We start from the raw sequence: 15119 nt of genomic DNA on the forward strand, positions 1-15119 counted from the left end.
TTATCTATTTACACGAGAAATACATAGGTTGAGCGTTTGATCCCTTTTTTTTGAATGCGCCACTACACCCGTACGATTGGCCGCGCCCGTGTGAACGTCCAAGTTATCGGCGCATCATCCCGAGTTATTGTCTTTTTTCTGGGGTGGACTTCACACCAGTTATTAACTGCTGACGCGTGCCCCGTGTACACAGTCCAGCATGACCTTCCCGCTAGCACGGTCCAAAATTAGTTGAAACTGGATACGAACGATCCCGCGGGCGGCAAAATCTCCTGCCTCCTTCTAAAATTTCCGCCACCTTAGTCTTTAGCATGCGAAATCCCCCTTCTGTCCTTGGTGCATGGAGACCAACAGTTACAATACCGCCCTCATCTACATGATAGGTCGGGGCTGCTTTGGTAACTTTCGATTCCCCCACTACACGGCACCCCCATTTCCTCTCCCCCTCCCACAAAAACGACTAACTCCACAGCACCAGAGCATCTTACATCACATCGTCCGTACTTCATCGCCCTTTCTCCCCTCCCCTCTCGAAACCCTAGACTTCTCATCCACCGGCGTACCATAGCCCATTCACTGCCAGCGGCGTCCACCTCGCCGGATCTGCTTCTGCGGCCGAATCAACCCCTCACACCTCCCCTAGAAACAAGTAGACTGCTCATCCGCCACTGTACCACAGCCCATTCAGTGCCGGCCTTGTCCACGGCGCCGGATCTGCTTCGCCGGTACTCTCATCAACCGACGCGCATCTGCAGCGGCTCATTCGTACTCCCCACCGGAGACGCTTCGTCCACACCCCCCCGAGCTGCCCCACCGACGCCCCCGCCGACAGCCCCTGATCCTCTTCACCGACACCTTCCTCAACCCTATCGGAGCCGCTTCGCTGACACCTTCCTCAACCCTACCGGAGTAGCTTCGCCTATATCATTCTCAACCCTACCAGGGCCGCTTTCCCAACTCACAAGTCCACGGCGTCAGATCCGCTTCCTCGCACCCTCATCCAACCTACCGGAGCAACTTCTGACGCCCCATCCACGGCCGCAGATCCGCATCGTCGACACCACCCTTAAACCAACCACCGGAGCAGCTTCTGACGCCCCGTCCACGGCCGCAGATCCGCATCGTCAACACCATCCTTAACCCAACCACCGGAGCAGCTTCACCTACGCCCTCATCCACGTCCATAGATCCGCTTCGCCCACACCATAGTCCACCCTACCGGAGCCGCTCCACAAACACCCTACTCGACGGTTCTAGATCTCCTTACCGGACCCCGACAGCCAGCGCAGCATCATCACCCTTGACGTTTCTAACCTGATTCCCACAGTCCGGAGAGATACCAAGCACCCGCCACGGCCTAGGTACTTGTCACCTTTAAACCCGTCCAACATCACCTGCCCGATGTACTTCAAATATACTAACCGGTCGCTGTTACCTGTTATGCAGCTGGCAAAAACTACAAGGACGATGTTTCTTCTGGATCTAACAGCTTGGCCAACCAAGATCCTGGACTGAGGCATTGCTATGATCTTGTAAGCACGTCTCTCTCTCTTGTATTGTTCTGTGCCTGCCAGCGTGCTTTGCTAGGATTTTTGACCAGTAATCCCTTTGTGCAGACAATGATTTCTACTACTGGCTGCTAAATTAGATATGTAGATGTCATACATGATACTACCTCCTACCTCCGTTCCTAAATATAAGTCTTTCTAGAGATTCCACTATAGGCTACATACGGAGCAAAATGAGTGAATCTACACTCGAAAATGCATCTATATACATCTGTATGTGGTCCATACTGGAATTTCTACAAAGACATATATTTAGGAACAGGGGCAGTACATTACACAAAATTGTAGGTGGCATGTAGGAATTCCAGTGCACTACATTAGGCTCCCTTAGAGTGCCTGCTAGTCCAGCATACAGAGTCATGGCTAGTTTATGGTACGCACACAATCGTTAATTGGTGGTTTAAATATGCGCAAGGGATATGCAATGTAGTATCATGTAGAGATGTCTGAAATTAGCCATGTCAACTTGCAGATAGGGTTACACAATGAAAAAGTACAAGATGTATGTTGCAATTTCATAGAACATCGCAAAAAAAGGAGAGGCAGCGGTGAGCCTATACAGTGTGCCATGGTACGTCACTCCTCCATTGCAATCATCGTGACATGTTATTTGTATGCCAGTTCTATTAGCCAAGTTTCTTAGGGATAGTTATTACGAGTTATCCTAAGAAAATAAGCACCTGTGAATATAAGCTCCATGTAATAAGCCAACCAGTTATTTTCATTGCGTTTTCAGCTTATCTTTGGTATGATCTATGGAAAGTCTAGATTGCATTATATTTTTTTCATTTTGCTGCCCATATGGAAATTAGTTTGACTTGCAAAGATCACAAATTGAACCCAGTGCAGTAATTAATATAATAGGAAAACAGACCATCACTATTTGCTCAAAATGCAAATACAAAGATACCATCTACTTGGCACAATCTACTTTGGTCAATGTTTTCCATAGAGATCCCATTGCCTAATTTAAGCGAAGAACGCGTGACCCACATTTAAATGAAGAACAATTATTTATTGAAATTCGATGGTCCAAGTGGCTGGTTATTATCGTATAGCAGCACCACCTGAAAGCATCATATAGCAGCAGCAGCTCATAGCAACTCATCATACAGCAGCAGCAGCTCATAGCAATTCATCATATAGCAGCAGCAGGAGCAGCTCATAGCAATTCCTCATATAGCAGCAGCAGGAGAAGCTCATAGCAATTCATCATATAGCAGCAGCAGGAGCAGCTTGTAGCAACTCATCATATAGCAGCAGCAGGAGCAGCTTGTAGCAACTCATCATATAGCAGCAGCAGCAGCAGCTCATAGCAATTCATCATATAGCAGCAGCAGCTCATAGCAACTCATCATATAGCAGCAGCAGCTCATAGCAATTCATCATATAGCAGCAGCAGGAGCAGCTCATAGCAATGCATCATATAGCAGTAGTAGAAGCAGCTCATAGCAATTCATCGTATAGTGGAAAGGGGAGAGGATATGCAAGCGGGCAGGGCAATGAATGCTTGCGTTTTTGTTTTTACTTGAGGGTCAGGTGTGACACGGGCGTCAGCGGTTGCATTTTGAGTGTAATATAGGCAGACAATAGAGTCATTTCACTATTCCCCTTCCCTTCAGTTTTTAGTGAGGTTCTACCTGAAACACCCCCCTCCAAAGCAAAATTAGTTAAGCCCAAGCCCATAAGTCAAAAATGACTTCTTTACATCTTTTATGGCTTATTTTGAAAATATGCCCTGAAAAGGCGGAATCGAACTGGCCCTTAAGCTGCAATTCAATTGTGCGTGCAATGATGAATCACTCCTGCCTACTATCTGTACATTTAGGCATCATCATACATGGCATAACCTAATACATGTGCATTCCATTGTAGAATCTGGAATATGCAATGTTTATGTTAGTTCATACGTTGCACATGATGTTTAAATGCCCCTTAAATCTGGTCAGTCAAGTGATGGTCTTTATGCCTCCTTCTTTGCTTCTTTTCTTGATATGTAAGATTTGCTCACACATCTGTTCAATTGCTTGTTTGCATCAGCCAGCCATACTAGGATTGTTTGCTTTGATTACTTGCTGTTCTTGACATAACACTCTAACAGAGCTTGTCAACGATTTAAACACTAAGGGCTGCTATAGTGGGGCCTTGTCTAACTCATAGGTGACATAAAGGTTTGGTTGTACACTACAGTAGGCTCTCCAAGAGTACCTGGAGATCCAGTTCGAAGGTATGCCTAGTTTTTACATAGTGCAGACATAGTAAATGCTCATTTCATTGTGTGCAAGTGCAAGAGATGTGGCATGTTTCATTATGTGGTGTTGTTTTGTTATAATCTCATTCTTTTGTGTTCACAGACTGGAAAGTATGCATATTTATCTTCTAAGGAGACGAGTAACTAGTTTGTGTCACCTTGCATAGGGGTGCAATGAAGATAAGATTGAGGTCCAAGTACAAGATGTTAGGAAGGAGCCTTGCAAGAGAAGTAGGAGCTGCGCTGAGCCTCTTCAACCTGCTAAGGTAAGTCATTGTATGCAACTCAACAGTTCAATTCCTTGTTTGTTTCAGGCATAGTTAATTTTCTCTTTTCAATTGCTTTATTTGTCCTCAGTTAATGAGATGCCCAAATAATCATGCCTAATGTTCGGTACTTGTATCACTATTAGTTGGCATAATTAAAGGCCTTACCATTTAATTACTCTGCCGAAGTGTGCCTGAAGCTTTGAAGTCTATTAACCAACTATTATTGCATGAGGCTCACAATCTAGTTTATACTACGCTAATGATTGCATAGTTTTGCCTGCTGTAGTATGTTTGTATGAAACCCTCTGCTGTTCATTATGCTCCCTAAGACTTTAATTGAGGCACAGAATGGCCAACTGCTTGCTTACTTATACACGACGTGCTGTCTAAATTTGTAACTTGTCTGTGTTTTTGATTGGGCCCCAACATCATGCTCCTCTGGTGAGCTAAGAGGGATTTCTGTATGCAGCCTGCACAGACTATCTTTTTTATAATTTTTAAAATATCACCTGCTTATGCTTCATGACGTGTAACATTTTTTTTGAAAGTGACATGTAACATTATTGTTAGTCCTGTTTTGCCATGTAGTACAAAATAGTGTCTTGTTCGCTTCACTATTGTAACTATATTTTTGCCCTAGTCATGTGTACTTACAGAAACATTTCAGGATGAAGTGACATCAACACAAAGATCTGCGAGTAGTGCGGCATGGCCATTACCGAATGATTATGGATTGGAATTGGAATGTGCTGATGTTCTCGAGCATCAACTAGAGGTGGCAAGACAACATGTACATGATTGTCAACGTATAATCAACAAGTTGAGACTGGACATGCAGGTATTAGATGCAGGAGTCAAAAAAATGAAACAAGACACTGAGGTAACCATGAAGGAATTGGAGATTTTGCAGACTGAAATTTGTGCTATCTGAATCCGGCCAATCCTATTTTCTGAAGAGATTATAGTTCAATTGGAGTTAAGTTGATGCGCGTCCATGATGTATGAGCTGTATTTGCCCAGTGTATGTAATTTGTTGTTTGTGTATGCTTTATTATCACCTGTGCCGAACCATAATGCCCAGTGGGTATAATCGGCTGTAATTTCTTTATTGTATAGTGTAGGATTATTCTACCTTTCTATGCCTTGATCTCTTTGTTGTAATAGTGTAGGCTTTTTAGAGGTGATAGTATTGAGTAGGATAATTCTTTGAATATGCTATATCGTTCAAACGGGGGCCAATTCGCCCGACCATGGCCCTTCACGGGCCGTCGGATCCATGGGCCTTCTACGTCTCGTAGGATCCATGGGCCTTCTACGTCTCGTAGGATCCATGGGTGTAGGATCGGAAGTATGTCTAGAGGGGGGTGATTAGACTACTTGACCAAATAAAAACTTAACCTTTTCCCAATTTTAGTTCTTGGCAGATTTTAGCTATTTTAGGACAAGTCAAGCAATCATCACACAATTCAAGCAAGCATGCAAAGAGTATATTGGCAGCGGAAAGTAAAGCATGCAACTTGCAAGAATGTAAAGGGAAGGGTTTGGAGAATTCAAACGCAATTGGAGACACAGATGTTTTTCCCGTGGTTCGGATAGGTGGTGCTATCCTACATCCACGTTGATGGAGACTTCAACCCACAAAGGGTAACGGTTGCGAGAGTCCACGGAGGGCTCCACCCACAAAGGGTAACGGTTGCGCGAGTCCACACAGGGCTCCACCCACGAAGGGTCCACGAAGAAGCAACCACCCACAAACGGTCCACGAAGAAGCAACCTTGTCTATCCCACCATGGCCATCGCCCACACAGGACTTGCCTCACTAGCGGTAGATCTTCATGAAGTAGGCGATCTCCTTGCCCTTACAAACTTCTTGGTTCAACTCCACAATCTTGTCGGAGGCTCCCAAGTGACACCTAGCCAATCTAGGAGACACCACTCTCCAAGAAGTAACAAATGGTGTGTAGGTAATGAACTCCTTGCTCTTGTGCTTCAAATGATAGTCTCCCCAACACTCAACTCTCTCTCATAGGATTTGGATTTTGTGGAAAGAAGATTTGAGTGGAAAGAAACTTGGAGAGGCTAGAGACCAAGATTCATATGGTAGGAATGGAATATCTTGGTCTCAACACATGAGTAGGTGGTTCTCTCTCAGAACATATGAGTTGGAATGGTGTATGTGTTCTGATGGCTCTCTCTTCGAATGAAGAGGAGGTGGAGGGGTATATATAGCCTCCACACAAAATCCAACCATTACACACAGTTTTCCAATCTCGGTGGGACCGAATCAACAAACTCGGTCGGACCGAAAATGTAAACCTAGTGACCGTTAGAGATTTTCGGTGGGACTGACATGCAACTCGGTCCAAGATTCATATGGTAGGAATGGAATATCTTGGTCTCAACACATGAGTAGGTGGTTCTCTCTCAGAACATATGAGTTGGAATGGTGTATGTGTTCTGATGGCTCTCTCTTCGAATGAAGAGGAGGTGGAGGGGTATATATAGCCTCCACACAAAATCCAACCATTACACACAGTTTTCCAATCTCGGTGGGACCGAATCAACAAACTCGGTCGGACCGAAAATGTAAACCTAGTGACCGTTAGAGATTTTCGGTGGGACTGACATGCAACTCGGTAGGACCAATATGGTTAGGGTTTGGGCATAACGTAATCTCGGTGAGACCGATTACACAAACTCGATGAGACCGAATTTGGTAATTAGCTAACCAGAGAGTTGGTCAGGCAAACTCGGTGGGACCGATTTGCTCTTTCGGTGAGACCGAAAAGTTACAAAGGGAAACAGAGAGTTTGCAATCCCATCTCGGTGAGACCGAGATCCCTATCGGTAGAACCGAATTTCTAGGGTTTGGCAGTGGCTTATGACAAGTGAAACTCGGTGGCGCCGGATAGGAAGAATCGGTAGGACCAAGTTTGGCTTAGGGTTTAGGTCATATGTGGATATGGGAAAGTAGTTGAGGGTTTTGGAGCATATCACTAAGCACATGAAGCAAGAGGTTCATTAAGCAGCACCTCATCCCTCCTTGATAGTATTGGCTTTTCCTAAAGACTCAATGTGATCTTGGATCACTAAAATATAAAATGAAGAGTCTTGAGCTTTTGAGCTTGAGCCAATCCTTTGTCCTTAGCATTTTGAGGGTTCCACTTTCACATCCATGCCATGCCAATCATTGAGCTTTCCTGAAATAATCATCTTGGAATAGCATTAGCTCAATGAGCTAATATGTTGTTATGAATTACCAAAACCACCTAGGGATAGTTGCACTTTCAATGCCTTCTACGTCTCGTAGGATCCAAGGGCCTTCTATGTCTCGTAGGATCCATGGGCCTTGTACGTCTCGTAGGATCCATGGGCCGCCGGCTCATTTATGGGTCTTGTACGGGCCTTTAATGGGCCGTAGATGGGCCTTTAATGGAAATCGTATGTTTTATGGGCTGACCATAACGGGTCGTTAATAGGCCGTATTTGGTGATGCTATGAAAATGGCCCAACAGACTAACGGTCCGCAAACAGGCCGACTGTAATGACGGGCTGAATTTGGCCCACAAACAGAAAATGACGGTAACGGGCCGTAAGTAACCGATTGCTGCAAATGAGCCCAAGAATAAATGGGCCCTCAGAAGGCCGAAAGTTAACTTGGGCTGGAAACGGCCCAACGGAATAACGGGCCGTTGATGGGTATAAAGTGATACACTGTTCATTACGGGCCAGTTTCACCACGGGCCGTTAATGGGTGTAAAGTAATACACTGTTCATTACGGGCCAGTTTCAGCACGGGCCACTAATGGGCCAAGAGTTACAAAGGGCCTCATATGGGCCGAAAGACGTCATGGGCTATACATGGGACAGAAGTGAAAACGGGCTGGAATCATATTGGATGGCCCAGGTGACGCTACTGGGCCTAATTCGGATAGGGCGTAATGGGCCTTGGATTAGCGGGCTGTAAATGGGCTATATGCGAACAGGCCGTTAACAGGCTTTCCATGGGCCGGCCCGCCAGCTTTTGACCAAGTCAAATGGGCCGGCCTTTTCATAGGAATGGGCCACTGTTGGGCCGTGCCACGTGTCGACGTATCATAGGCGCCTTCTGTCCAGTGACTGGATGACATCTGTCCCAACGATGAGCCGACATGTGTTTCCTCTAGCCAATGATGATTTTACACGTGGAAAATCCCCATTGGTCGGGGCTGTTAACGGGTTATCGGATCCAAAACCCGACCCGATAGCTTAACGGCGTTCCGTTACGGTGGATGCCACGTGTCGGTCACCCTTGATGAAAGCACTTATGTGACGCGCGTTTTATTGTCATGGAAGTGGACACTTCCGTGATGATAATTTTGGTAATGTCATGGAACACTTCTACGACAGCACATGTATGGCTATCTTGATTCTGTCATAAATTTGTCATGGATGTACATGCATGACAAAAAAAGCGACCTACTGTGACAAACACGTATCATCACGAAAGTGTATTTTTTTTGTAGTGCCAGTGTGTGACGCCCGGATAGTTAAGCTATAGTGAACCCCTGCTAATGATGCCACGTCATCGCGATTACTGTTGTTCTCACGATGATTCCAATTCAAAATTCAAATTTAAAATAAAGTCAAACAATAAAAGTTTTCGAATATCAAAACTAAAAAGTACAAACAGTGACAATTAAATCATAAATAATATTGGTGAAGAAACCACATTTTTATAATGAGTTTAGATGCAAAAATTAATTAAAACAACAGCAAAAACAATTATTTAAATGCCTTTTATAATTAATAAAATATTAAACTAATTTATTTGTTGACTAACCCTTATGTGGAAGTAGCATATTTTGTTATACCAATTTAGGAGCTATTCCTATATTTTAGAATTAAGATTAATGTAAGAATAAAATTTAAACAGTAAAGAATAAATGAAATAAGAAAAAGAAAGGTAAGTAAAAACAAAAAAATCCCCCCTCCCCCGCTGGGCCTCGGCCCAGCTGGCCATCAGGCCAACCAGGCTGGCCCATCTATCTACCGTCCCCTTCCTCCTGTTCACGGGGGGGATCGTGGCTGAGATCCCCCGGCTGTGGCCGAGGCATGTCGCCATGGCAACCATCCGCCCTCCCCCACGACGCCTACTGTGACGCCTACTTGACGCCCCCAAGCCCCGGACGAACCCTAGCCGCCCCCAGATCTCACTTCCCCTTCCTCCCACGCTACTCTGCTCGCGTTCGAGTATGCCCGTCGGCGTTGTTCGCTGCCACCGTGACCACCGTCGTTCCCATGCTCTTCCTGTTGGGGGACGTTGCAGAAAACAAAAAAATTCCTACGTTTCACCAAGATCAATCTATGGAGTCAACTAGCAATGAGAGGAGAGTGCATCTACATACCCTTGTAGATCGCGAGCAGAAGCGTTCAAGAGAACGGGGATGATGGAGTCGTACTCGCCGTGATCCAAATCACCGATGACCAAGTGCCGAACGGACGGCACCTCCGCGTTCAACACACGTATGGAGCGGATGACGTCTCCTCATTCTTGATCCAGCAAGGGGGAAGGAGAGGTTGATGAAGATCCAGCAGCACGACGGCGTGGTGGTGGATGCAGCAATGATCGCAGCAGGGCTTCACCGAGCTTCTGCGAGAGGGAGAGGTGTAGCAGGGGAGAGGGAGGCGCCAAGGCTTCAGGTGCGGCTGCCCTCCCTCCCCCCCTTTATATAGGCCCCCTAGGGGGGGCGCCGGCCCTGGAGATGGGATCTCCCAAGGGGGGCGGTGGCCAAGGGGGTGGAGTGCCCTCCAAGGCAAGTGGAGGCGCCCCCCACCCTAGGGTTTCCAACCCTAGGCGCAGGGGGGCCCAAGGAGGGGGCGCACCAGCCCACTATGGGCTGGTTCCCCTCCCCACTTCAGCCCATGGGCCCTCCGGGATGGGTGGCCCCACCCGGTGGACCCCCGGGACCCATCCGGTGGTCCCGGTACAATACCGGTGACCCCGAATCTTTCCCGGTGGGTGAAACTACACTTCCTATATATAATTCTTCACCTCCGGACCATTCTGGAACTCCTCGTGACGTCCAGGATCTCATCCGGGACTCCGAACAACTTTTGGATTACTGCATACTCATATCTCTACAACCCTAGCATCACCGAACCTTAAGTGTGTAGACCCTACGGGTTCGGGAGACACGTAGACATGACCAAGACGGCTCTCCGGCCAATAACCAACAGCAGGATCTGGATACCCATGTTGGCTCCCACATGCTCCTCGATGATCTCATCGGATGAACCACGATGTCGAGGATTCAAGCAACCCCGTATACAATTCCCTTTGTCAATCGGTACGTTACTTGCCCGAGACTCGATCGTCGGTATCCCAATACCTTGTTCAGTCTCGTTACCAGCAAGTCACTTTACTCGTACCGTAATGCATGATCCCGTGATCAACCACTTGATCACATTGAGCTCATTGTGATGATGCATTACCGAGTGGGCCCAGAGATACCTCTCCATCATACGGAGTGACAAATCCCAGTCTCGATTCGTGCCAACCCAACAGACACTTTCGGAGACACCTGTAATGTACCTTTATAGTCACCCAGTTACGTTGTGACATTTGGTACACCCAAAGCACTCCTATGGTATCCGGGAGTTGCACAATCTCATGGTCTAAGGAAATGATACTTGACATTCGGAAAAGCTACAGCAAACGAACTACACGATCTTTGAGCTAAGCTTAAGATTGGGTCTTGTCCATCACATCATTCTCCTAATGATGTGATCCCGTTATCAATGACATCCCCATGTCCATAGCCAGGAAACCTTGACTATCTGTTGATCAACGAGCTAGTCAACTAGAGGCTCACTAGGGACACATTGTGGTCTATGTATTCACACATGTATTACGATTTCCGGATAATACAATTATAGCATGAATAATAGACAATTATCATGAACAAGGAAATATAATAATCATTTTATTATTGCCTCTAGGGCATATTTCCAACAGTCTCCCACTTGCACTAGAGTCAATCATCTAGTTACATTGTGAGAAAGTCTCATCGTAGTCAACCCCTTGAACTTGTCGATAACCCTTAGCGACAAGCCGAGCTTTATAGATGGTCACATTACCATCCGTGTCTGTCTTCTTCTTAAAGATCCATTTATTTTCTATGGCTCGCCGATCAACGGGCAAGTCAGTCAAAGTCCATACTTTGTTTTCATACATGGATCCTATCTCGGATTTCATGGCTTCCAGCCATTTGTCGGAATCTGGGCCCGCCATCGCTTCTTCATAGTTCGAAGGTTCACCATTGTCTAACAACATGATTTCCAAGACAGGGTTGCCGTACCACTCTGGTGCGGAACGTGTCCTTGTGGACCTACGAAGTTCAGTAGGAGCTTGATCCGAAGTATCTTGATCATCATCATTAACTTCCTCTCTAATCGGTGCAGGCACCACAGGAACATTTTCCTGAGCTACGCAACTCTCTGCTTCAAGAGGCAGTACTTCATCAAGCTCTACTTTCCTCCCACTTACTTCTTTCGAGAGAAACTCCTTCTCTAGAAAGGATCCATTCTTGGCAATGAAGATCTTGCCTTCGGATCTGAGGTAGAAGGTATACCCAATAGTTTCCTTAGGGTATCCTATGAAGACACATTTTTCCGACTTGGGTTCGAGCTTTTCAGGTTGAAGTTTCTTGACATAAGCATCGCATCCCCAAACTTTTAGAAACGACAGCTTAGGTTTCTTCCCAAACCATAATTCATATGGTGTCGTCTCAAGGATTTCGACGGAGCCCTATTTAAAGTGAATGCGGCAGTCTCTAAAGCATAGCCCCAAAATGACAGCGGTAAATCGGTAAGAGACATCATAGATCGCACCATATCTAATAGAGTGCGATTACGACGTTCAGACACACCATTACGCTGAGGTGTTCCAGGCGGCGTGAGTTGTGAAACTATTCCACATTTTCTTAAGTGTGTGCCAAATCCGTGACTCAAGTATTCTCGCCCACGATCTGATCGCAAGAACTTGATTTTCCTGTCACGTTGATTCTCAACCTCACTCTGAAATTCCTTGAACTTTTCAAAGGTCTCAGACTTGTGTTTCATTAAGTAGACATACCCATATCTACTCAAGTCATCAATGAGGGTGAGAACATAACGATAGCCACCGCGAGCCTCAACACTCATTGGACCGCACACATCAGTATGTATGATTTCCAATAAGTTGGTTGCTCTCTCCATTGTTCATGAGAACGGAGTCTTGGTCATTTTACCCATGAGGCATGGTTCGCACGTGTCAAATGATTCGTAATCAAGAGACTCTAAAAGTCCATTTGCATGGAGCTTCTTCATGCATTTGACACCTATGTGACCAAGGCGGCAGTGCCACAAGTATGTGGGACTATCATTATCAACCTTACATCTTTTGGTATTCACACTATGAATATGTGTAGCATTACGCTCGAGATTCATTAAGAATAAACCATTAACCATCGGAGCATGACCATAAAACATATCTCTCATATAAATAGAACAACCATTATTCTCGGATTTAAATGAGTAGCCATCTCGAATTAAACGAGATCCCGATACAATGTTCATGCTCAAAGCTGGCACTAAATAACAATTATTGAGGTTTAAAACTAATCCCGTGGGTAAATGTAGAGGTAGCGTGTCGACGGTGATCACATCGACCTTGGAACCATTCCCGACGCGCATCGTCACCTCGTCCTTCGCCAGTCTCCGCTTATTCCGCAGCTCCTGCTTTGAGTTACAAATGTGAGCACCGCACCGGTATCAAATACCCAGGAGCTACTACGAGTACTGGTAAGGTACACATCAATTACATGTATATCACATATACCTTTCGTGATGCTGGCCTTCTTGTCCGCTAAGTATTTGGGGCAGTTCCGCTTCCAGTGACCACTTCCCTTGCAATAAAAACATTCAGTCTCGGGCTTGGGTCCATTGTTTGGCTTCTTCCCGGCAGCTTGCTTACCGGGCGCGGCAACTCCCTTGCCATCCTTCTTGAAGTTCTTCTTACCCTTGCCTTTCTTGAACTTAGTGGTTTTATTCACCATCAACACTTGATGTTCCTTTTTGACTTCTACCTCTGATGATTTCAGCATTGCAAATACTTCAGGAATGGTATTTTCCATCCCCTGCATATTGAAGTTCATCACAAAGCTCTTGTAGCTTGGTGGAAGCGACTGAAGGATTCTGTCAATGACTGCGTCATCCGGGAGATTAACTCCCAGCTGAGTCAAGCGGTTGTGCAACCCAGACATTGTGAGTATGTGCTCACTGACAGAACTATTTTCCTCCATCTTACAGCTGAAGAACTTGTCGGAGACTTCATATCTCTCGACCCGGGCATGAGCTTGGAAAACCATTTTCAGCTCTTCGAACATCTCATATGCTCCGTGTCGCTCAAAACGCTTTTGGAGCCCCGGTTCTAAGCTGTAAAGCATGCCGCACTGAACGAGGGAGTAATCATCAGCACGTGTCTGCCAAGCGTTCATAACGTCTTGGTTCTGTGGGACGGGTGCGTCACCTAGCGGTGCTTGTAGGACATAATCTTTCTTGGCAGCTATGAGGATGATCCTCAGGTTCCGGACCCAGTCCGTATAGTTGCTGCCATCGTCTTTCAGCTTGGTTTTCTCTAGGAACGCGTTGAAGTTGAGGACAACGTTGGCCATTTGATCTACAAGACATATTGTAAAGATTTTAGACTAAGTTCATGATAATTAAGTTCATCTAATCAAATTATTCAATGAACTCCCACTTAGATAGACATCCCTCCAGTCATCTAAGTATAACATGATCCGAGTTGACTAGGCCGTGTCCGATCATCACGTGAGACGGACTAGTCAACATTGGTGAACATCTTCATGTTGATCGTATCTTCTATACGACTCATGCTCGACCTTTCGATCTTCTGTGTTCCGAGGCCATGTCTGTACATGCTAGGCTCATCAAGTCAACCTAAGTGTATTGCGTGTGTAAATATGTCTTACACCCGTTGTATGTGAACGTTGGAATCTATCACACCCGGTCATCACGTGGTGCTTCGAAACAACGAACTGTCGCAACGGCGCACAGTTAGGGGAACACTTTCTTGAAATTATTATGAGGGATCATCTTATTTACTACCATCGTTCTAAGTAAACAAGATGCAAAAACATGATAAACATCACATGCAATCAAATAATAGTGACATGATATGGCCAATATCATATAGCTCCTTTGATCTCCATCTTGGGGCTCCATGATCATCTTGTCACCGGCATGACACCATGATCTCCATCATCATGATCTCCATCATCGTGTCTCCATGAAGTTGCTCGCCAACTATTACTTCTACTACTATGGCTAACACGTTTAGCAATAAAGTAAAGTAATTTACATGGCGTTTCTTAATGACACGCAGGTCATACAAAAAATAAAGACAACTCCTATGGCTCCTGCCGGTTGTCATACTCATCGACATGCAAGTCGTGATTCCTATTACAAGAACATGATCAATCTCATACATAACATATATCACATCACAAGACACTTGCTGCAAAAACAAGTTAGACGTCCTCTAATTGTTGTTGCAAGTTTTTTACGTGGCTGCTATAGGTTTCTAGCAAGAACGTTTCTTACCTACGCCAAAACCACAACATGAATTGCCAATTTCTATTTACCCTTCATAAGGACCCTGTTCATCGAATCCGATCCGACTAAAGTGGGAGAGACAGACACCTGCCAGCCACCTTATGCAACTAGTGCATGTCAGTTGGTGGAACCGGTCTCACGTAAGCGTACGTGTAAGGTTGGTCCGGGCCGCTTCATCCCACGATGCCGCCGAATCAAGATAAGACTAGTAACGTCAAGCAAATTGACAATATCGACGCCCACAACTACTTTGTGTTCTACTCGTGCATAGTAACTACGCATAGACCTAGCTCATGATGCCACTGTTGGGGAACGTCGCAGAAAACAAAAAAATTTCCTACATTTCACCAAGATCAATCTATGGAGTCAACTAGC

This window comes from Triticum urartu, chromosome 3 (assembly GCF_003073215.2).
Source record: "Triticum urartu cultivar G1812 chromosome 3, Tu2.1, whole genome shotgun sequence".
NCBI classification, from domain to species: domain Eukaryota; kingdom Viridiplantae; phylum Streptophyta; class Magnoliopsida; order Poales; family Poaceae; genus Triticum; species Triticum urartu.